This window comes from Alexandromys fortis, unplaced genomic scaffold (genome assembly GCF_014885135.2).
Source record: "Alexandromys fortis isolate MF-2015 unplaced genomic scaffold, M_Fortis_MF-2015_v1.1 scaffold_286, whole genome shotgun sequence".
Classification (NCBI taxonomy): domain Eukaryota; kingdom Metazoa; phylum Chordata; class Mammalia; order Rodentia; family Cricetidae; genus Alexandromys; species Alexandromys fortis.
This window is the reverse complement of record NW_026068365.1, coordinates 1,187,171-1,213,059: the sequence shown is the minus strand read 5'-3', so window position 1 is coordinate 1,213,059 and position 25,889 is coordinate 1,187,171.

Genomic DNA, 25,889 nt, shown 5'->3' with positions numbered 1-25,889 from the left:
CAGAACTCACTTTGTTTATAAATGGAAAAAGATTTTCTGGCATGGATACTGGTGTGGATACTTCCGTCATAACCTCCAGTCAGTGGCCTTCTAAGTGGCCCAAAACAGCGACTATTACACAGTTACAAGGAATCAGTCAGACTAGAAATCCTGAACAAAGTAGCAATGAACTGCATTGGAAAGATGAGGAAGGACATGAAGGAACCTTTTAGCCATATATTATTCCCCATTTACCTGTGAACTTATGGGGCAGAGATATCATGTCCAGAATGGGAGTGTATTTATATTCTCCCAGGACGGCTGTTACTAATCAGACGATTCAATAAGGATTATTACCTAATCAAGGTCTAGGAAAAGATAATAAGGAAAAGATTGATCCTGTCGTATTGGACAGTAGACCATCTAGAGCAGGATTAGGGTATTTTTAGGAGAGGTCACTGAAAGACCTGCACTCCGTGCAGACCCGATAATATTGAAAAGTGATGAGCCTGTATGGGTTAGTCAGTGGCCTCTAACACAAGAAAAATTGCAAGCTGCCCAGCGGTTAGTGCAGGAACAGCTGGATAGTGGACATATTTCACCATCTAATTCTCCATGGAACTCTCCAATTTCTGTTATTAAAAAGAAATCGAGAAAGTGGAGATTAATTCAGGATTTAAGAGAGGTTAATGCAACCATGCAGCCAATGGGAGCATTACAACCAAGATTGCCGTCCCCAGCAGCCATTTCAAAAGGCACGCATAAGATTATCTTAGACTTGAAAGGTTGTTTTTATACAATTCCCTTAGCACCACAAGACTGTCAAAGATTTGCTCTAAGCATTCCTTCAGTTAATTTCAAAGAGCCAATGAGGAGATATCAATGGAATGCCTTACCCCAGGGTATATTAAATAGTGCAAAATTATGCCAAAAATTCATAGCCCAAGCTATACAGGAAGTTAGAAATCAACTTCCACAGGTGTATGCAATTCATTACACAGATGACATATTGTTGGCTCATAGAAATGAAGATACTTTAGGAGCAACAGATGCTAAAAGATATTTGTGTATAAATGCTGATGAACTAATCCAACGTAGAGATTTTGATGCCTTGACTTTGAAATTTGGATCTAAGGACATGAATTTGGAAAGGAGTTTCTTGTTTTGTTTTCACAGAGGATGAGACCCTGTTCATTTCTTTTATTCCGATATGGTATGATAGACCACGTCCTCCTGAAGGGTTGCTGTGAACATCTTCAGAAAATTGCTTCACTCAACTGCCAACTGAGATGAAACTAGCACACAGGTTATACCATGAATGACCTAATTAATGACGCCCCCATTCAGCAGGAAGCAGTTTGGAGAGAAATAACTGTGCCCATATTCCCAAAAATTGTTTACAAATATTCTTTTACATTTAAAGGGGGATATGATATAGATATGAATAATTTGCATTAGTATAGATTTTGCTTTATTGATAGAGATTTAAGGTCAGTTTTGTTATATGTATGTGTATTTCTGATCTTTATTAAGGTATTGTGATTGTGTAGTTCATTTAAAAATGTAATGTATATAGGTTGTTAATGGATAATCATTAATAATAGTCAAGTTTGTAGTCATGTTAGTTAGATTTTCTAGATATATAGATATATATTTCAGTTAGATCGGCATTCTTCATATCTTTCAAAGACTACGGAATATGCCATTAAATGTTTTAATAACTTAGGACTTTTCATGACAATGAGACACTCTGCTCCTGGCAGCACCAATCTACTTCAAGAGGAAGATGGGCATTGAAGAGGATCCTTATGGAGTTTGATAGCCATTTGGGCAAAAAACTGCTCTTGCCTGGACTGTTGCATAAACTGGACACAGAGAACCCTCAGAGAGAGGACTACTGAACTTGCCTAAAGGTGAGATGAACTTTTTGGGTTCCTGATTCATGAAAGAGTCTGCAAGACATTCTGCAGGACACAACAGATAGTGACTGAACTGCCTTTGAAATTTCCTGCTTTGTGGAAATGTCTGCTGGAAACTATGGGCCTGAGGCCGAAGATGGATGCCCCAACGGTACAGAGGAACTTTGGGTGACTGTCCAGGCAGCGAGATGTCTCTGTCATTTCTAGAGTTTGAAAGTTGCTTATTTCTTGTTTGCTTAGGTAATACTGTATGTTTCTGGACTCTGTGACGGAGTTAAGAATAGTTAGTAATTGTTATAGTTTTCCTTAGTTATGATAAAGATTATTGTAATTCTTGCCAGGCAGTGGTGGTGCACGCCTTTAATCCCAGCACTTGGGAGGCAGAGGCAGGCGGATCTCTGTGAGTTCGAGACCAGCCCGGTCTACAAGAGCTAGTTCCAGGACAGGCTCCAAAACCACAGAGAAACCCTGTCTCGAAAAACCAAAAAAACCAAAAAAAAAAAAAAAGATTATTGTAATTCTTGCTTGATAACTGTTTTGTTATATGTAATTTTGCTACGTTAAAATTAAAGTCTTCCTTTTATTTGTTTAAACAGAAAAAGGGGACGTGATGTGGGAGTGTCATATATCAATCTGTTGATTTCATTGGTTAAGCAATAAAGAAACTGCTTGGCTGGCCCTGATAGCTTAAAAACATAGGTAGGAGGAGAAAACAGAAGAGAATGCTGGGAGGAAGAGGAAGTGAGGTAAGAGTCCTCAGACAGACTCCATAGCTCCTCTCAGACTTGACAGCTCTGCTCTCCCAGGCAGCTCCGACCCAGGATGGACATAGGCTAGAATCTTCCCGGTAAGCTCACCATGGTGTGCTTACATACATTATTAGAAATAGGCTAGTCCAGAAATGAGAATTAGCCTGTAAGGGCTAGAGTTAATGAGCCAAGCAATGTTTAAATGAATACAGTTTGTGTGTTGTTATTTTGGGGCATAAGCTAGCCAGGTGGCCGGGGTGCTGGGGACGCAGCCCTGCCGTTCTTATTACTACATTAAGGACTCTTAATGACTGTCAAAGGGTATTAGGAAATATACAATGGCTGAGACCTTATTTGAGGTTTCCTACAGGAGACCTTGAGCCTTTAAGTAAGGTACTTAAAGGAAACAGTGATCCAAATTCTAGCAGGCAGCTTTCAGAAGCTGCCAGACAGACACTCTCACAGATAGAGCAGGCTATATAGGAACAGCAGGTGTGCTATATTGATTACAGCCAGACATGGCAAGCATATATTTTACCCACAAGGCTGACTCAAAGAGCAGTGTTATGGCAGAACAGACCACTTTTATGGCTACATCTGCCTGTATCACCAGCAAAAGTATTAAATCCTTATTTTGAAGCAGTAGCATGCTTAGCACAGAAGAGCAGAATGGAATCTAGAAAATATTTTGGTAAAGAACCAGCTGTAATCAATGTTCCTTACACTAAGCAGCAAATTGAATGGTTATTTCAAAATAGTGACTCATAGGCAATTGCATTTGCTCACTTTCAAGGTCAGATTAGTAATCTTTTCCCAGCTGACCAGTTACTGCAGTTTGCGCAACAGCATTCATTCATTTTTCCTAAAATAGTAGCAAAGAATCCCTTAAAGGATGCTTTGTTGATTTTCACTGATGGCTCATCTAATGGAAAAGCTGCTTATGTTGTCAATGGCAAAGGACACATGGTACAGACAGAACCCGCTTCAGCTCAAATAGTTGAACTTTGGGCTGTAGCTCTGGTATTTAAGAATTTTAATAACAAGGCTTTCAATTTATATACTGATAGCCGGTGTATTTATGAAGCGTTAAGAATCCTCGAAACAGTGTTGTATATAGCAAATGAAAATGAACAAGTTAAAATATTGTTTCAGCAGATTCAGAAAGCCATACAGTGTAGAAAGTTAACATGTTTTATGGGACATAGGAGACCACATTCAAGTCTTCCTGGTCCGTTAGCTGAAGGTAATGCTCTAGCTGATGAACTTACAAAAATAATTGCTATATCTCAGGTTGAACTTTCACAGCAGTCACATGCTTTGCATCATCAAAACAGCTTAAGTCTAAGAAAACAATTTAAGCTGACCAGAGAAGCTGCTCGGCAAATTGTTAAGCAATGTGAAAGATGCCCACAATATCTACCTGTGCCTCATTTGGGGGTAAATCCTCGAAGACTGCTTCCAAATCATATTTGGCAAATGGATGTAACTCACATTACTGAGTTTGGAAAATTGAGATATGTGCATGTGACAATTGATACTTACTCATGATTCATAATGGCCACAGCACAAACTGGAGAAGCTGCCAAGCATGAAATAACTCGTTGCTTAAAATACTTTTCATGCATGGGAACCCCAAAGGTAATAAAGATGGACAATGGATCCAGATATGTTAACAAAGCTTTTCAAAGATTCTGTACTCAATGGAATATTGTTCATAAGACTGGTATTCCATATAATCCTCAAGGACAAGGAATCGTGGAGTGTGCACACGGCTCCTTGAAAACCAACTCCAAAAAATAAAGACAGGTGAGTTGTATCCTCAGACACCAAACAATGCCTTAAATCATGCATTGTTTATGCTAAACTTTCTAAATATAGGTGTCCATGAGCTATCAGCTGCGGACAGATTGTGGCATAATGGCACAAAAACCACATTTGCTAAGGCCAAATGGAAAAATCCTAGCAGTGGGACTTGGAAGGGACCCAACCCCATCTTAATATGGGGTCGAGGGCATGTCTGTGTTTTCTCACAGGACAAAAACCAAGTGAGATGGCTTCCAGAACGTCTAATTCGATGCATTCAGCAGAAGGACAACGGACCTGGAGACAGCGTAGCTGACAACCGCGCTGCAGAGGGAACAGAAAGAAATCAGCTCCAGAAGAAATCCAGTAACCCAGCCCACAGAGAGTCGCCTGATCCGGACCTGCAACTCACAGCACTGTAAAGAGACTTCGAACAAAGAGATCCTGCTGAGACGAGCTGACTGCGGTGTCTGCTGCTGACTGTGGTGTGAAACCTGTTGCTTCAGAACTAAGATACAAACTGAACATTTGAGTGTTCTCAGTTTATGGGACATGACTCATTTTGAATAAAATATTAAACCTAAGAACTAAGACCTAAGCTTTCTCCTCAGGGAAAGAAAGATGCAAAATAAGTATGTCTAAAACCCCCTTTTTATTTGACAAAGGGATATACTGAGGGTTTAACAGCTACACAGAGACTGAAAATGAGATTTAATAATCAACAAATGGTATTATGCTTTTAATGGTAATGACCTGATATTTACAGCTGCATATAAGGTGATGGGAAAAATCTGGTAATGACCAATGGTGCTAAATACATTGGTAATGACCGAAAAGAATATGAAATTATGGTAAAGAAAAGTATGAAATTATGAATAATTGAAGAGTTGGTACTGACCAACTAAATGTGAGGTAATAAATAATCAGAGAGCTGGTATTGACAGGCTAAATATGAAATGAATAATTGGAGAGCTGGTACTGACCGGCTAAATATGAAATTATCAATAATTGGGAAAGCTGGTTTTGACCGGCCAAACACGAAATTATGAAAATTGGGAGAGCTGGTTTTGACCGGCTACATATGAAATTACGGTATTAGAAATTTAAAGATCGATATTGACCCGTGATGTGGAAAAATCATGATTGTGAGTGAGTTGCTGCGATTGACAGTTGGCTGAAAGAGGTTGTGACCATAAATGTTGAGAGTTGATACGCATGCTGAGAAAGTAAGCTCTGAATGATGTTCTGTACCAGCAGAAGATACATCTTCAACTCAGATGATTCTACTCTCCTTTAAGATAGGAGAATATAGTCTTGAGCATAATTATACATAAAGCATTGTGATGCATCCTGACAAGATATGGCTGATACACAGGGCCTGAAAAGTATATTTCTCTCCACTAATCTCTTCTCTTTACAGAGGTCAGCAGTCAATGACGGGTTTGAAGCTTCTTCTCCCTAAATGCCTAAGACAGGGGCTTGCATAAAAGGTGCCTGTTCCAATGATGGGAAAATTTGGGTAAATGAAGAGGACTTTGTCCTGTTGCAGAAGCACAGGGTTTATTAAAATTAATAAGAGAGTAGATTGTGGGGCCATATTCCCGATATGGCACAAAAGCCATTACCCTGGTTTGAGCTGATTACATAGCTCTGCAGACAAGCTGTTTGTGCCCTTAACAAAAGCCAGGATGTCTTGCTCCTAGCTTCTTTTGTTAAAGTGTGGATTACCTGAGAAGAGGTGTTGACTGAAACTGGTCAGGATATTTGGGGCTTTCTTCCTTTTGCAATTTAAAGGTTGTCTTATAGAGATGCTAATTCTGGGCCTACCTGACTGCTAGATGTGGACCTGACCAGAGCCCATGCACCTGGTTGCCTAGGAGATAGCCTAATGTGTTCCCGCTCTATTCATGTGAAGATATATAAGCTGTTTGGAGAATAAAGGAGAGATCTTTTTAGAGAGAGAGAGATATTGCCCGTGAAAGATGACCGTGTAAGTTGTGTCTGATTATTCCTCACAACTCCGTTCCAGCCAAGTTAGGAAGTCTGTGTTGGACACACATGGGCTTCTACACCCAAGGTAAACAAAATTTCTTAACTGCTTAAAGAAGGTAGTCTTACTGATAATATCATGTGATTTTTAATAAAGGTAATAAATCAAATTGAAGTTTTAAATCTTCTCTGTGATATTCAACAGCTGTTCTATAGGCATTCTGTATGTAATGACTGAAAATATGGACTGAGTGCAATAATAATCTATCTGTGAGTACAACAATTTTCAGTAGTAGAAAACTGAGTAAAAATTTCAACAATCAACTAAAAACATAGAATGTGCCATGCTTCTAGAAATGTATTGCCCTCATTCCAAAGTAATCAGTAATCTGCAAAGTTATAGCAATAATTTTGTTATATTCATTTATAAATATTAAATTCTACAAGAGTTCACTTATTCACTGATATCCCGATACATTTTAATGTTGTGTGACACAGTTAGGTGAATTAGACATATGTCTGACTTCTAGGTCAAACCTGTCTACAAAGTTATTTACAGGACAGTCAGAGTGACATAGTAAGATACTGCTGCAAATGAAAAGTAGAAATAAAAGAGAGAAAGGAAGGAAGGAAAGAAGGAAGGAAGGAAGGAAGGAAGGAAGGAAGGAAGGAAGGAAGGAAGGAAGGAAAAAGATTCATTGGTTTGGAGACCATAATTGTTTTGAAGGGACTGAAGAAGAGAAGACATAGTGGCTAGTGTCCTGAGACTTACTCAGCGTATTTCCATTGTTTGACTCCAAGCATACATTTCAGGATAAAAGAAGGTTTACAACCACCTATGATCCAGCTATAGGATATGTGACAGCATCTTATTATCTCAGTGGGCACCTATATTACATACACATACTTGCTCACAGAGAAACATATATGTGTGTGTGTTTGTGTCTGCATGTGTATGCATATACATATATATGTATATATACTATGTATATATAATTAAATAAAAGAAATAGAAAAAAATAGTATGATAATTTCAGTGTTCTTTATTTGAAATAAGATTCAAATCATGTTAGTTTGAACAAAGCATATGTTATAAAATGATATCTTTTTATCTGTCACTTTTAGTTTCTGTTTTAGTCATGCAAAATATTCAAAATATAGAAACCTGAAGTCACAGATTATCTTTTACACATCTTGCCATAGCAAAACATTTAATTGAGATACAACATCCTCTTTTAGTCTCTTAGTCAATGTATTTTCCTTTACCTTTAATATCAGCAGAGATATCATTTCATCTCAACAAATGTAAAAGGAATATGAGCCAAGACAATATAAGGTCTGTCCTACTATGTGGCATCTAAAATGAGCTATGGCTTTTTTGTTCCTGGTTTTCCCTTTATTATTGGATTGTCATTTTTTCTAACTATATATCATGTGGCAAGGAAATCTTTACCACATAGGATATAACATGTATAGGTATTAATCCAACTAGCTTCTCAAATTAAATAAAGAAAACAGGTTAATTTAAGTTAAAAGAACTAGCCAGAAAGAAGCCTAAACTAAGCTGAGAATCTAAAACTAATAAATCTCCACATCATGATTTCAGAGTTGGTTGATGACCCTAGAAAAGAAATTCTGGTAAAACCACCCACCTCAATGTGGCATTTAACACAGCACTGAACCCTGCCATGTCAATCATTAATTAAGAGCCCCCACAGAATTGTCTGTAAGCCAATCTTAAAGAGTCATTTTTCCTACAAGGTTCTTTCTTTCCAAATGGTTTTTCCTTGCATGAATTTGACAGAAAAAAATAAACTAACCAGCACATTAGTCCTCAAAATTTAAAAATTGTTCTGTGGAGATTTATATGCAGATTTATTTATTTGTGTTTTTGAGACAAATTCTAACTCTGTAAACCAGGATGATCTAGAACTCTCCATGTAGTACATGCTAGCTTAAAACTTACTGCAGTTCTCCTACCATAGACTCTCACAGGCTGAAACAATGCGTATGCTGTACCATTCCTGGAATGGATTTATTTTTCTATAACTTTTATGCAATTACTTACTTATAGAAAATAAACTGCTGCTAAATTACTAATTTTACCATGAAATTCACAAACTTTAAAATAAACTGCAGTTAATACAAAATGAAATCATTAAATTTATAATTTAGTAAGTTCTAGTGTGTTTTTATTTCACTTTAAACTTGTCACTTACATTGACTCATTTGATAAAGAAAATAATTTTTATTATCTCAATGATCCTTTTTAGTGTTAACAAAATCTGTTTGATTTTCTGTTTATTCTATTTATGGTTGACAAATTTTACCCCAAATTCTTATGTTTCCTACATAGAGATATTATTGCGTCTCTACACCTATATTCTAACAGATATTTTTTTCCTGAAGATAAAATAACTAATTCTTTTTTTGTTATTTTTAAATAAATAATTTTTGCCATAGTATGTATTCATTACTTTTCTCAATGCTGTGACAACAAAACTGTCAATTTAATTTAATGAAATAATGTTTTAAGTTGAATAGTCTACCATGACAGGAAATGTATGGCAGTAGGTGATTATGGATGCAATCAGGAAGAAGAAACTATGAATCATTTTACTCAGTTTATTTTCTCTTTTTTATTATTTTCAGGACTATATGTCATGTTATATAATTGCTCACAGCTAAGTTATGGCTTCACAACTTTGTTAAGAGACTTAGGAAAACCCTAAAAAACATGTATAAATATTTGTCTCTGGTATATTATAGATCATGTCAAGCTGATAATCCATATTACCTATCATATAATATCTTATTCTTACTATATATATGTATATATATGTATATATATATATATGTATATATATATATATATAGCCATGAGAAATTCATTTCTATGGAATCTATATTCCAAAAGAGGAATTTCTTAATAGTTACATTTTAAGAATAAGATAGCCCTGCTCCCATGCTGAGCAGATCCAGAGAGGTGAATGTGTGGCCGCACTGCCAGAAGGTCCTGGGAACTGAGTCCAGACCCCCTCCAATTCCATAAGCTTTTCTGGCCATCCAGCGTGGTGTGTTCCCTGATGCTGGCTTTCTTTACCACATTCCTCGCTGCCATCAAGAACTCTTTTTCATTTGCCAGGTCCTTGGATCCCCCAGCTCAGCCTGCTTTGGGGCTGAGGAATCCTGGGAGCCAGTGGGGAGTGTTGCTGCCACTAGGGCTTCTTTGTACTGTCCCACTCTGCCTCCTAAGCCCTCCTTTTTTTCTGAGAGGTCCTTAGAGCACAGCAAGAGACCTTGGTACCATGATGATCAGATCCAGAGAGATGAGTGAGTGGTCTCACTGCAAGATGGTCCCTGGGAACTGAGTCCAGGCCCCCTACAATTCCCTAAGCATTTCTGGCCATCCAATAAGGTGTGATCCTGACTGCTGGCTTTCTTTACCCCTTTCCACATGCCCCTGCCAAGGCAGCCTTTTCATCTGCAGGGTCTGTGGATCCTGCAGCACAGCCTGTTTCAGAACAAAGAGGATCTGAGAGCCTGCACCAGTGCTGAGTGAACCTAAGAGAGGGCGGTCCAAGAAAAACTCACAAGTACACATTCAGCCACAGCAAAGATTAGACCAAGATGCTAAGACTTTGCTGGCCTCATTTGAAGGAAGAGATGGACAGGCACCAATGCAAGAATTCTTCCAATGTCATGAAAAGCAACATGATAACACCAGAATCTAGTAAACACACAACAAGACAATTTGAACATCTTAACACAGAAGTCGAAGAATTACTTTAAACATAACCTTATGAAAATGATGGAGACCCTTCAACAGGAAGGGAAAAACTCCCTTAAAGAAATGGAAGGGAAGACAAACAAAAATTAGAAGAAATTAATGAATCACTCAAAGATACCTAAGAAAACAAAATAATGACACAAAAAAGCAAACAGACAGGTAAACTAAACATTTCAAGATTTGAACACTGAAATGGAGATAATAAAGAAAACACAAAACAAGAGATGGCTGGATATGGAAAATCTGGGTAAATGAACAGGAGCTACAGATACAAGTATAATCAACAGAATACGAGAGATAGAAGAAAGAATCACAGGTGCTGAGGATACAATAAAGGAAATAGCCTCATTGATCAAAGAAAACAACAAATCCAACAAATTCTTAATACAAAACATCGAGAAAATCCGGGAAACCTTGAAAAGACCAAACCTAAGAATAATAGGATTAGAAGAAGGAGACAAATTCCAGCTCAAAGACCAGAAAATATATTCAACAAAATTATAGAAGAAAACTTTCATAACCTAAAAAAGGATAACTCGATAGAAATACAAGAAGATTACAGAACACCAAATAGACTGGATCATATAAAAACATCCCTGTGCCATATAAAAATCAAAACACAAAACATACAGAATAAAGAAATAATATTAAGAGCTGCAAAGGAAAAAGGTCAAGTAACATATAAAGGTAAACCTATCAGACTTACACCTGACTTCTCAATGGAAACCATGGAAGCCAGGTCTCAGATAAATGTGCTGCAGACACTAAGAGACCATGGATGCAAAAGCAGACTATTATACCCATCAAAGTATTCTTTCACCATCAATGGAGAAATAAAGATATTTCATGACAAAAACAGATTTAAACAATATGTAAACTTAAACTCAGCCTCACAGGAAGTACTAGAAAAAAGCCTCAACCCAAGGAAGCCAACAACACCCACAAGATCACAGTCATCTGAAAGCCCTCCACAAACACCATTTAAAGAAGGGAGAACACAGAAACACTACCACAAAAAGAAATAATCGGAGTAAACAACCAATGGTCATTAATATCACTTAATATCAATGAACTCAATTCGCCTATAAAAAGGCACAGGTTAAGAGAATGGATATGAAAACAGGATGGAGCATTCTGCTGTTTACAGGAAACACAACTCAACCTCAAAGACAGACACTACCTCAGAGTAAAGTGTTAGGAAAGGTTTTCTAAGCAAATGGATGTAAGAAACAAGTGGGTGTGGCTATCTTAATATCTAACAAAATTTATTTCAAACTAAAATCAATCAGAAGAGATGGAGAAGGACACTCTATACTCATAACAAGAACAATTCATAAAGAAGAAGTCTCAATCCTGAACATCTATGCCCCTAATATAATAGCACCCACATATGTAAAAGAAACATTACTAGAACTCAAATCATGCAACAAACCCCACACACTAATAGTAGGAGATTTCAACACTCCTGTCTCACCAATGGACAGGTCAACCAGACAGAAACTTAACAGAGAAATAAGAGAACTAGCAGATATAATGAATCAACAGGACTTAACAGACATCCATAGAACATTCCACCCAAACAGGAAAGAATATACATTATTCTCAGCAACTCATAAACCCTTTTTGAAAATTGATCACATATTCTGTAACAAAGCAAACATCCACAGATACAAAAAAGATAGAGTAACCACCTGTGTCTTATCAGATCACCATGGAGTATAGTTAGAAGTTAACAACAATTACATCTTCAGGAAGCCTACAAAATCATGGAAAGTATACAGTCTACTACTGAACCACACCTGGTCAAGGAAGAAATAAAGAAAAAAAATTCAAGTCTGTAGGGATAAGTCCCACCACTTAGGGGGCTTGTTCGCCTCAGGCTAAAGTTTGCCTATAAATTTGGTGAGCGTGCTCCCAGCCCTCGCGTCTGCTTTCCTGGTCTCTGCGGGAACAGTGGTTCTGTAAGTCTATTCCTCCATTAAAGCTGTCTATATTTTGACAATCTGTCTGCATTCGCTTACACAGTTATATTTTGGCGTCCAACATCGGGCTATTTTGCCCCTGACTCAAGCGTATAGCCTGCTAGCTAACACAGCATGCTCCTGGGTGTCATTTTCTTAGTTCGTGACTCGGGCCCCAGTGCTGAGTCCGAGATACACTCGGCTTTCACGCCCATAATATCCAGAGAGGCAGGCGGATCTCTGGGAGTTCGAGGCCAGCCAGGGGATGGTGGCATACGCCTTTAATCCCAGCACTCTGGAGGCAGAGGCAGGCAGATTTCTGTGAGTTCGAGGCCAGCCAGGCTGTAGTGGTGCACGCCTGAGAGACCACCACAGGCAGGAATCAGTCATTGCAGGTAAAAATTTTTTCTGTTATAATTAAAATGTCTGGACACATTACCATTCAAGAATTTAACAGTTATTTTAATTGTACCATGTGGGAGATTTTACAAGAGGTGTCTATCACCCCACCTCTATGGATCTTTCTGGGATTCGTAGTTTTCCTTGACACTATATGGTTTGATAATAGAAATATGATAAAGTCTTTACGAGCAGAGGTTGCACGCTTAAAAACAATTGAGAATGACAACAATCTTCTCAAGAATCAGATTGAAGTTCTCCAGGAGGAGAACAGATCTTTGTTTAACATGACTCGATCAACTGAGGAAAATTTAAAAAAGGTACAGACTGATATTAAGGAGAAATTCATTACTATGGAAGAGGGAACAGCTGATTTGGATCGTAAGCTCCAGTCCCTTTCTGTAGGAACTGAAACATTACAGGCTGATATTAAGGAGAAATTCATTACTATGGAAGAGGGAACAGCTGATTTGGATCGTAAGCTCCAGTCCCTTTCTGTAGGAACTGAAACATTAGTGGCTGATATTAAGGAGAAACTCATTACTATGGAAGAGGGAACAGCTGATTTGGGTTGTAAGCTTCAGTCCCTTTCTGTAGGAACTGAAATAGTAACTGAGAGAATCAAAACTGCTGAATGTGACTATCGGATTTTGTCTAAAGCTTATGACAGATTGGCAGAAAGATTGTCAATACAAGAAGGCACGGTTTATGCCATAAAAATTATGTCCAAAGATGAGAACTTATCTCTAATGGACAAACTTCATACTTTAGAATCCTCAATGAAGGCTTTGGAACATAATTCTGGACAGGAGATACAGACATTGCAGAAGGCAATGGTGAATAGAATTGAAAAGATTGAGGAATTTCTAAATTCTGATGAAGAAGAACAAACGGTAGAAAGGCAAATTTTAACTACATCTGTGGGTAAATCCCTCCGGGACAATTTCCACAAATCTCTACCTACAGCTCTACCTGCCTTTCCAGTAATAACAACAGAGAAGGTGATTGGTTCCAGAAACCCTAGGGTCATTAAGGAAGATACATGGGAGCATGTCCGTATGAATGATCTCAAAGAAATTAAACAGGCTGTCATGACTTTCGGGATGCATTCCTCTTTTGTTAAAGAGATGCTAAAGTCTTGGGCATCCACAAGCAGAGCTACGCCATTGGACTGGCTCCAGCTGAGCTCTGCAGTCCTTGAGAGTGGGCCGCACTTAAAATGGAAATGCTTGTTCAGGCAAGAGGCTAGACTTTTAGAACAGCAAGAAAAGGCGAAGGGAAGTGACATCTCCCTAGATAAAATTCTAGGTGAAGGACGCTTTTCTGACCCTCAGGAACAAGCTAATTTGGACGAAAACACACTCTCCATATGCACTACAGCAGCCTTAAGGGCTTGGGACAGGGTACAAGACCCAGGACAGAGAATGGAATCATTTGTCACAATTAAACAAGGTCTGAGAGAACCTTTTAGTGATTTTTTACAAAGACTTACTAAGGCTGTGCAAATAGGGATACCTGACCCTGACGCAAGACGTATAATGATTGAGTCTTTGGCTTATGAAAATGCAAATGTGGAATGCAAAAAGATTTTGGGGCCTTTAAGGTTCAGATCAGCACCCTTGGAAGAATGGGTCTTGCATACACTGGATGTTGATACATTTGATTATGGCACTGAAGCATGGGTAGAAGAAGCAATTTCCAATGGTAAAAGGAGACACCAGAATACCAAATGTTTTAATTGTGGCAAAATGGGTCATATGAAAAGGAATTGTAAACAACGGATCTTCAGAAATAATAATAATGCATCTTCTAGAAATAACAGAAATAGGAGGACTCAGCCTTCAGGTTTATGTAGAAGATGTGGAAAAGGTAGACATTGGACGAATGAATGCAGGTCTACAAGAGATAGACAAGGCAACCTGATACAGACGGGAAACGTGAGAGGGGGGGCCTCACAGGCCCCCATGGCAAACATGGTTCAGTCATTTCCAGTTTCTGCAGAGAACGTGCCTCGTCAGGACAATTAGGAAACCTCATGCCTACTGTTACAAACGATAATGAGCAGAAAGATGAGTTACGTGTGTTTTGGCAAACTTCTATAAATGATCAAAGACCTAAGCTGAGAGTGTGTGTAAATGGCATTTTTATTACTGGCCTGCTGGACACAGGTGCTGATGTAAGTATCATTACCCCAGAATCTTGGCATCCGTATTGGCCTCTTCAGAATGTAAATGTTCAGCTCCTGGGAATTGGAACCCTATCTCGAGTAAGACAGAGCACAAGATGGGTTGAATGTATAGGGCCTGAGGGACAAATAGGAAAATTAAGGCCATATGTAGCCAATATTGCAATGAATTTATGGGGTCGTGACCTATTACAACAATGGAATACCCAAATTAACATTCCTGCTACTTCTAGAGCCTATATTTCTGAGAATAATATTAAAAGATATTACAAACGGAGAAAACCGGCCATTCGGGCCATACAAGAACAAGTAATTGAAGCCCCTTCAGAGATACCAACAGCCTTGCCTCTAAAATGGTTGACTGAGAAACCAATATGGACAAAGCAATGGCCTCTAGCTGAGGAAAAGTTACAGGCTTTAGAACAGCTGGTACAAGAGCAATTAGATGCTGGACATATAGAAGAATCTACCAGCCCTTGGAATTCTCCTGTATTTGTGGTTAAGAAAAAATCAGGTAAATGGAGAATGGTGACAGATCTCAGAGCTATCAACAAGGTTATTCAACCTATGGGTCCTCTGCAATCTGGAATCCCTTTGCCCTCTTTATTACCAAAAGGATGGCCTCTTATAGTTATTGATTTAAAGGATTGTTTTTTCACCATACCTTTACAAAAAGAAGATAGAGAAAAATTTGCCTTCACGGTGCCTACTTACAACAATTCTCAACCTTCCAAGAGGTACCACTGGGCCGTCCTCCCCCAGGGTATGTTAAATAGCCCCTCCTTGTGCCAATATTTTGTGAACCAACCATTGCAAATAATACGCAAGAAATTTCCCAAATCTATAATATACCACTACATGGACGACATCTTGTTATCCGATTCAAACATGGATACCTTGAACAGACTGTTTGAAGAAATAAAGATACTTTTACCTAAATGGGGATTGCAAATTGCTCCTGAGAAGATACAGAAGGGAGATTCTGTTAATTATTTAGGTTATAAAATAGGTTTGCAAAAAATTAAGACACAAAAGGCACAAATTAGGAGAGATCGCTTACGGACTCTTAATGACTTTCAAAGACTGTTAGGAGACATTTCCAGTCTACGACCAGCTATTGGGATAACACCTGATCTAATAATTCATTTGAACAAAACCTTGGAAGGTGATAAAGATTTAAACAGTCCCAGAGAATTAACAGCTGAAGCAGAAAAGGAACTGACAATGATTGAGGAAAAATTATAACAGGCACATGTGGACAGGGTGAATCCAGAGCTCGATTGTATTCTCATCATACAAACATCAAAAATTTCTCCTATAGGAATTTTAATGCAGAGAGACGATATTATCTTGGAATGGATCTTTTTGCTACATAAACCATGTAAGAAACTGAAAACTTATGTGAAAAAATCTCTGAGTTAATTATAAAAGGTAAGCTGAGAATCCGTCAACTAGCACACATAGACCCAGCAGAAATTATAGTGCCTTTCACTGCTGATGAACTAAAGAAATTATGGGAAGATAATGAACCATGGCAAAGAGCTTGTGCTAGTTTTTTTGGGAGATATTAATAACAATTATCCAAAAAGCAAGAGGCTTAACTTCATAAAGAGAACTTCTTGGATTCTTCCTCGAATTGTCCGTGATGCTCCAATAACTGGAGCCCGTACATTCTATACTGATGCCAATAAAACAGGGAAGGCAGGTTACAAATCGGAAGACTTGGGTAAGGTGGAACAAAGTCCTTATGATTCTGTCCAGAAGGCAGAATTATATGCCATTCTTATGGTGCTAAGGGATTTTAAAGAACCTATTCATATAATTACTGATTCACAATACACAGAAAGAGTTGTTTTACATATTGAAACTGCTGAATTTATACCTGATGATACAGAACTAACCTCATTGTTTATCCAGGTTCAAAATTTGATCAGGAAAAGGCTTTGCCCTATGTACATAACACACATCTGATCCCATACGGTTCTGCCATGTCCTCTAGCACAAGGTAATGCAGAAATTGATCAATTATTAATTGGTAGTGTGCTACAAGCCTCTGAATTTCATAAAAAAAACACCATGTTAATAGCAAAGGTTTGAAAAAAGGGTTTTCTATCACATGGCAACAAGCTAAGAAGATTGTAAAGAAATGCCCTACTTGCTCTTTCTGTAAAACAGCTCATGACAGCTGGAAGTAATTCTAGAGGACAAGTCCCCTCTCCCAGTAAGTTTGCCCCTGGGTTTAGGGACATCATTTAGGGGTTGGGAGGTTGAGGGAGGAATTTTATAAGCTCAGGGATCATTTTGAAAAAAAAAAGATGGGATAATAGATTTATAAGTGTGAGTTGCTATTTTTAGACAAATATATTGGTATAGATTCTTGTATATTGATACAAAGTTAAATTATATTGACTATTGTATGCATGCCTGTTTCTACCTCTGTATAAAACATTTCTATGTATTGACATATATTGTATATATTTACCATATTGCAGTGTACATTTCTACCTCTGATTAAGATACTTATATAATGTTTGTGTATTGATATATATTTACCATGTTGCAATGTATATTTGTACAGTGTTTATATTTGGAGGTCATTATCCTCATTTGTTACACAGTTGTTTATTGTCTTACTCTTTAAGTTAGATAGATATTGAGAATTATATAGATTAATAGTCATCTAAGTTTGTCATTTGTAATTAGACTAATCAGGTTCTTTAGATATATAGAGATTATACTCAGTATAGATAGATAATCTTCAACCTCTTTGGAGAGCTGTAGAATATGGCCTTTAATATAACTCAGAGTTTCGTGATAGTGAGACACAATTGCTCCTGGCAACACCGCTCTATTCCCGAGAGAACGTTGAGCACCAAAGACACTCCACTGGGAGCTTGTCTTCTTGGCAGAACTGGCCTTTGGGTTAAGAAAAGCCCATACCTCAACCACTGACAAAGATACAGAGCGTGCATCAATGGATACAACAGGACTGTCATATCCTGCCAAGACAGGGTAAGATAGTTTTGAAAAGTTCCTTGCCTTTAATAATGGTATGTCAGTTATGTTAGGCCTTAGCCAAAGTTGGTTGACTCAACATTGCAAACGAGACTTTGGGTGATTGCTCAGGTAGTCAGTTGTCTTTGTCAATTGTTACACATTTGGATCGTTTGTTAAGTAATATTTATTGCCTTCTCGGATCTTTGATGGAGTTGAAGATTATACAATTGTAGTTACTCTCTACATTATTTAGACTCCTTGAGATAGAATGTTTAGCAAAACTTTTGATTCTCAATATTGTTTGTTATATTTATTATTTGTTATTATTGTATATAGTTGTATTTGGTTTAGTTCTGTCTTATTTAGACAAAAAGGGGAGATGTAGGGATAAGTCCACCTCTTTGGGGGCGTGTTCGCCTCAGGCTAAAGTTTGCCTATAAATTTGTCGAGCGTGGTCCCAGCCCTAGCTTCTGCTTTCCTGGTCTCTGCGTGAACGGTGGTTCTGTAAGTGATTCCTCCATTAAAGCTGTCTATATTTTGACAGTCTGTCTGCATTTGCTTAAGCCATTATACAAGTCTTCCTTGAATTCAATGAAAACGAAGACACAACATACCCAAACCTATGGGACACTGTGAAAGCAGTGGTAAGAGGAAATTTCACATAAAGAAAATGGAAAAAAAAAAAAGTCTTCCTTAAATTCAGTGAAAATGACAACACAACATACCCAAAAACATGGGACATTATGAAAGCAATATTAAGAGGAAAGTTCATAGCACTAAGTGTCCACATAAAAACAATAGAGAAAGCTCACATTAGAGACTTCACAGCACAGATGAAAGCTCTAGAATAAAAGGAGGCAGACTCACTAAGGAAGAGTGGAAGCCTGGAAATAAACTGAGGGCTAAAATCAACAAAATAGAAACACTGAAAACAATACAAAGAATCAATGAAACAAAGAGCTGGTTTTTTGTGAAAATCAACAAGATTGACAAACCACTATTCAAACTAACCAAAAGGCAGAGAGAGAATGCTCACATTAACAAGGTTAGAAATGAAAATGGGGGCATAACAACAGACACTGAGGAAATTCAGAGCATCATTAGGTCTTACTACAAAAGCCTGTATGCTGCAAAATGGAAAATGAAAAAGAAATGGACACTTTTAAGAGAAATATCATATACCAAAATTAAATCAAGACCAGGTGAACAATTTTAATAGACCTATAATTCACAAGGAAATAGAAGCTGTCATCAAAAACCTTCCAACCAAAAAAATCCCAGGACCAGATGGTTTTAGTGCAGAATTCTACCAGAACTTTTAAGAAGAGCTAATACCTATACTGCTTCATTGTTCCAAGTAATAGAAACAGAAGAGTCATTGCCAAGCTCTTTTTATGAAGCTACTGTTACCCTGATATCAAAACCACACAAAGACTCAACCAAAAAAGATAATTACAGACCAATTTTACTCATGAACATTGATGCAAAAATTCTCAATAAAATACTAGCAAACCAAGTTAAAAAACAGTTCAAGAATATCATCCATTGTGATCAAGTATACTTCATCCTAGAGATTCAGGACTGTTTCAACATACAAAAATCTATCAATGTTATTCACCATATAAATAAACTGAAACAAATAAAAACATATAATCATTTCATTGAATGATGAAAAAGCATTTGACAAAATTCAACACCCCTTTATCATAAAGGTCTCGGAGAGATTCTGGATACAAGGATCATCTCTAACTATAATAAAAGCAATATAATGCAAGCCAACAGCCCACATCAAACTAAATGGAGAGAAACTCAAAGTGATTTCACCAAACTCAGGAACAAGACAAGGCTTTCCACTCTCCATATCTCTTCAATATAGTGCTTGAAGTTCTAGCAATAGCAATACTACAATAAGATCAAGGGGTTTCATATTGGAAAGGAAGATGTCAAACTTTCATTATTTGCAGATGATATGATAGTATATATATATATATATATATATATATATATATATATATATATGTCACCCCAAAAACTTTACCAGAGAACTTCTACAAACTAATAAATACCTTCAGTGATGTGGCAGGATACAAGATCAACTAAAAAGCATCAGAAGCACTCCTATACACAAAAGATAGAGAAGCTGAGGAGGAAAGCAGAGAAACATCACCTTTCACAATAGCCACAAATAGCATAAAGTATCTTGGGGTAACACTAACCAAGGAAGTGAAATATCTTTTTGACAAGAACTTTAAGGCTTTGAAGAAAAAAATTGAAGAAGATACCAGAAAAGAGAAAGATCTCCCATGCTCTTGCATTAGTAGGATAAACATTGTAAAAAAAAAATGGCAGTTCTACTAAAGGCTATCTATAGAGTCAGTGCAATCCCCATCAAAATACCAAGACAATTCTTCACAGACTTTTAGAGAACAATAATCAACTTTATATGGAAAAAAAAACAGGATATCCAAAACAATCATATACAGTAAAGGGACTTCTAGAGGCATTATCATCCCTGACTTCAAACTCTATTACAGAGCTCCAGTAATGAAAACAGAGTAGTATTGGCATAAAAACAGGGACATTGACAAATGAAATAGAATTGAAGACCTGGATATTAATCTACAAACTAATGAACACCTGAATTTTGACAAAGAAGCTAAAATTATACAATGGAAGAAAGAAAGCATTATTAACAAATGGTGCTGGCATAACTGGATGTCAACCTGTAGAAGAACGAAAATAGATCCTTATCTATCACCATGCACAAAAACTCAAGTCCAAGTGGATTAAAGACATCAATATAAATCTGACCACGCTGAGCCTGATAGAAAAGAAAATGGGAAGTAGCCTGCAATACATGGACACAGGAGACTACTTCCTACAAATAACCCCAGTAGCACAGACAATAAGTGCAACAATGAATAAATGGGACCTCCTTAAACTGAGAAGCTTCTGCAAAGCAAAGGACGCAGTCATTAAGACAAAAAGGCCACCTACTGAATGCGAGAATATCTTTACCAACCCCACATCAGACAACAGTCTGAACTCAAAAATATATAAAGAATTCAAGAAATTATACACTAAAATTCTAAATAACCCAATTAAAAATGGTGTACTGAACTAAACAGAGAATTTCCAACTGAAGAATTTCAAATGACCAAAAGATACTTAAGGACATGTTCAACTCCCCCATAGCTATCAGGGAAATCCAAATCAAAACAACCATCGAATACCTGTCAGAATGGCTAAAATCAAAAACACTAATGAGCAGGGAAGATGATATGTTAATTAAGGGAGGCTTTGTGAGGTTTGCAAGAGGCTTTACTCTAGAGGGGTTCCCAGACATCGACGGGATTTCCCCTGCTAGCACCCTGGGCAGTGGAGGAGAGGGTGCCTGAACTGTCCGTGTCCTGTAGTCAGACTGATGACTATCATGAATATCAATATAGAACCTTCATCCGGGACAGATGGAGATAGAGACAGACACACACATCAGAGCCCTGGACTGAGCTCACAAATTCCAGTTGAAGAGCAGAAGGAGAGAGAATATGAGTAAGGAAGTCGTTGGTCAAACCACCGAGACAGTGTACCTGAGCTAATGGGAGCTCACCAATTCCAGCTTGAATAGGACTGAACAAGCACGGGATCAAACTATGAATGTGGCTGGCAATTGAGGCAGACTGAGAAGCCAATGATAATGGCACTGAGATTTGTCTCTACTTCATGTACTGGTGTTTTGTGATCCTATTCTATTTGGATGCATACCTTCCTATGTCTGAATGGAGGGGGGAAGCCCTTGGACTTCCCACAGGTCAAGGTACCCTGCCCTCTCTTAGGACTGGTGGGGGAAGGGGATGAGTGGGGGAGTGGTAGGGAAGTGGGAGGAGGTGAGGAAGTGAAAATTTGAATGGTATTATTTATAAATTATTTAAAGTTATTAGAAAAAATAAAATTTGTACAGACGAAAAAGAGTATGATTATGTTTGTAAATTTGATGAAATGAGTATATTTTGTTTTTTCCCTCATGAAAGTGAAAGAAAGTTCAAGACAAGTCTCAGTATTAAAGAAGTGCAGACAACATCTGAAATGAACAGCATATCTTTTAACTGGATAGAGCACCCTCTTTTTTTCATGATTTTGAGTTCTGTGATTCCAGTTATTGGCAATTACAGTACAAAAATATTACTTAAAATTCTACAAATAATTAACTAACAGCTTTTTTATATTTGTGTGATGTTAAGTAGCATAATGAAATCTTGTACTTTCCAGGTGCATACCATTTCAAATGAGAATCATGTCTTTCAATAATGCATTTATTCTGCATCAGTATTTTGTTATATATGTTCAAATAACTCTATTTTACAAAGTGATAACAGCAAAACAAAGAGTAGTGGTTTGTCAATTTTATAATAGTAAATTTAATATTTTAATTTAATGCTGTCATGAATGCCAATTTCCTGTTTTCCTGCTCTATATACTTTATTATATGGATGTGTATATCTATCTGTTTGTCTCTCTATATATAGAGATAGATAGATAGATAGATAGATAGATAGATAGATAGATGATAGAGAGATACTACATATATAGTTTACTAGCATGTATGATATCATTTAGTCTTGCATAATATCTCATTGGATATGTGTAGCTTTAAATTACACATGTATTTAGAATGAAAATGTTACACATTCAATACTTTTGAAGTGTTTCTATATAGGAATAATTTTACTTATATTTTTTTTCCACAGGTGGTATATAACCTATAAAGAGATACTGTACTTTTGTAAGTAAAGACCACATTTTGGTTTCCTGGCCACTCAGAACTGAAAATCACAAAGAAACAGTATTACCCACAACACTGTCTGGCCTACTAGCCCAGGATCCTTATTATCTAACTCTTACATCTTATATTAACTCATTTCTATTATTTTATATTTTACCAATTGGCTCAAGGTTTGTTACATCTTGCTCTTGGGTGGTTACATGGCATTTTCCTGACTCTATCTTCTTTCCTGCTTTAACTCTAATTGGATTTCCTGCCTTGCTGTATTCTATCCTTCTATTGGCCAAAGCCATTTCTTTATTAGCCAATGGTTAAAAAACATATTCACAGAAAACAGAGGAAGATCTTACATCAATAACCTATAGATTTATAACCTTTAGAAATTTTTTACAATGGGAATAATAATTTGACATGCCTCAAACCTGAAATTCAGTAGTGTCTATGTAAAATGACCCAAAGTTTACAGATGCAGATATAATGTGTCATAATTTTCATCATCTACTAGCTGAGGAATTTCTATGTGATACCTGCAATTGGAAAGGAACAGTCTTGTGAACTCATTGCACAACATAAGAACTACTAAATTTTTGGGGGATACTTGATGTAATCATAAATTATGGATTATAAATTATATGGTTATAGGTAATACATACAGAAAAAAATCTAATAAAAATAATAGGAATATCTTTAAGGTAGAAAATTTTAGGGCACTGAATTGAAAGTTCTCAAATTCATTTTGTTTTTGTGGTAAATGTGAAAGATAAGCTTTATTAAAAATCAGAGGCTGGAGAACACAAATTATTCATCAGTATCAATAATATTCTATGTGACATGGATATATAACAGGAATATTAAGCTCTTTAAATTCCTTCTACAATTCAAAATTATTTATAAATACTTAGAAACCTATGGTGTATATATGGTTGATAGTGTGAATAAGGCTAAAATATACCAAAGATGTATTGGCATGTAGATTTTTTTCTTGATAGTTATTTCAAGTACATAAAATGACTGATGACCTAAACAAGATCCATTTTTTTTCTCACAATACTTAAATTTTTTTAAAAGATATTAACATGCCAAAATAAAAGTAGCTAATTTCTTATATTTTTCAGAGCTACAGTAAAGGTATGACATAATTCTATCCAGTGAGATACCTATGTAGGCAGAAATCTCTGGGGGAGATAACTCATTCTTAATGAAAGGCAATCTTGTAGCAAGAATCTCTTTATCTTTTCACCTTCTGCCCTTCTGACTATCTAACTGGTTTAGCAGCCAGCATGTTCTCTATGACCATGGATACTCTTGAACATGAAAGCATCCACATTTTAAGAACAGCAGAATCCAAAGTTGGATAGAACCTGGATCCCTGTTGCCAATAGTTAGGTTCATGTACAAACCTGATCTTCCTGCTACTCAGCTTCTTTTCACGCCTTAAAAATCAATCTTCTTTGCTTAGAAAAAAATCTTTTAGGCTTGATATTATTATATCTAAGCATACAAATTGTACTGTAACAAGAGGTGTCAAATTATCCAACTCAAGGAAGCTTTAATAAAAATTTGTTTTATGAATAATCAGGCTTAAGCAAATCCTATTAAGGGCTGCATGTTGGGAATTTCTGGTGATGCTTGTTAAGTCTTAAGAATGACACAGATACATTTAAGGGAACTGTGGTATTAGATGGAGAAAGAGCACATTCAACCATTGTTTACATATATAAGAGAATCACTGAAGTCCTATGCATTGAAATTTCAATTTAGTTTATTTGATTCAATAGGAGAAACAGATACTGAACAGTCAACAAGGAATAGTAATATAACAAAGAGTAACAAATTATTGGTGATACATTTAAACTTGAATACTGATCATTGGATAGGATTCCTGCAAAGTACAACAAAGCAGTAAGTAGATAAAAGTGATTTAATGTTGCACTATCAAAGCCCTAAAACAATTAAAAATATTATAAACTCTTTGAAGGTTTTTTTAAACATTTTGTGCATAATTGCTCACATGGTTTTGCAGATATTTCATGGAAGCTTTTTTATTTATTTTATTGGTTTGATGAGACTTTTACAAGTTCTTGAATCAGCAAAGAGAAGAATACATTGTGAACAGAAAGTTATTCTTAATGTGATAAAATAGAGCACCATTAGGAATACATAATAAATTTTATATGTAACATGAAACATGAACAGAATATAACTGCAAGAGATAATTCACAATTTTTGTACTATAGCACCTATTATGAACCAATTATTGGTTAAGACATAGAAACATGTGCTGAAATTGCTGCACTGGTTATGTATGAGGAAATTTCCTATGTGGTAGTACATACTGGCAAACATGTCATTGAAGTACATATTTGCTCATCTATGCAATAATATTTGACAAACATTTTAACTACATGAAGTTTCTTCTTGATTTTTTTTCATTTTTCCATGCAGTGTATTATGGATAGGCACAGTTATATTGAATTTTCTATATACATTACATTTTCTATATGTAATTGAATTGAAATGTGATTTGAATTAAATATATTGGATGAACATTGTGGTAAATTTTATCAATGAAGACCTTTTAAAGAAAGTTTTTATATTTTTAATTCTAGAATATTTTGCAATTGTTGGTTAATGTAATATTATTGAGCACCATCTATGAAATTTAAACTTCAGTAATAATATGATGAATTATTTGGGTTAGTCTTAACTATCTGATATGAAATGTGGTCAATAGTGTTAAAATAATGCTATGTCGTTAAATTATTTAGGAAAAGTTTCATAGGAAAAAATGCCCCAAATAATGAACTCATTGAAATGAAACAGTCTGCATATTATGTGAATTAAAATGAAAAATTTCTACATTAATTGTTAAGTGAGTCTATAATTTATGATGTCATCACTTATTGCATAAGTCTTTTAAAAATGAGTGTGAAGTCCTGGATGAGGGGGCAAGGAAGGTAAGTACATTCAGGACAGTAAAAATAATTTGGTTCTTACAACACTGGCAAATTATAAAGAGTACTATAATTTGAAGTAATTACACCATTTTTTTTATATTATGGTTTTATGAGAAATAAAATATATTTAAAAAAACAATAACACTTAGCAATTAATTTTATTCATTGAAAATTTTGCAAGATGAAAATGATATATGTAAGTGTCTCTTTTTTTTACTAAATAAGTCAAACGGGAATTTCAGATCTTTCAAATTTGCTTGCACCAATTTCATCATCTTGTAGTTTTTGTAATATTTTATTTATTTATTATGTATACAATATTCTGTCTGTATGCCTGAAGGCCAGAAGAGGGCGCCACACCTCTTTACAGATGGTTGT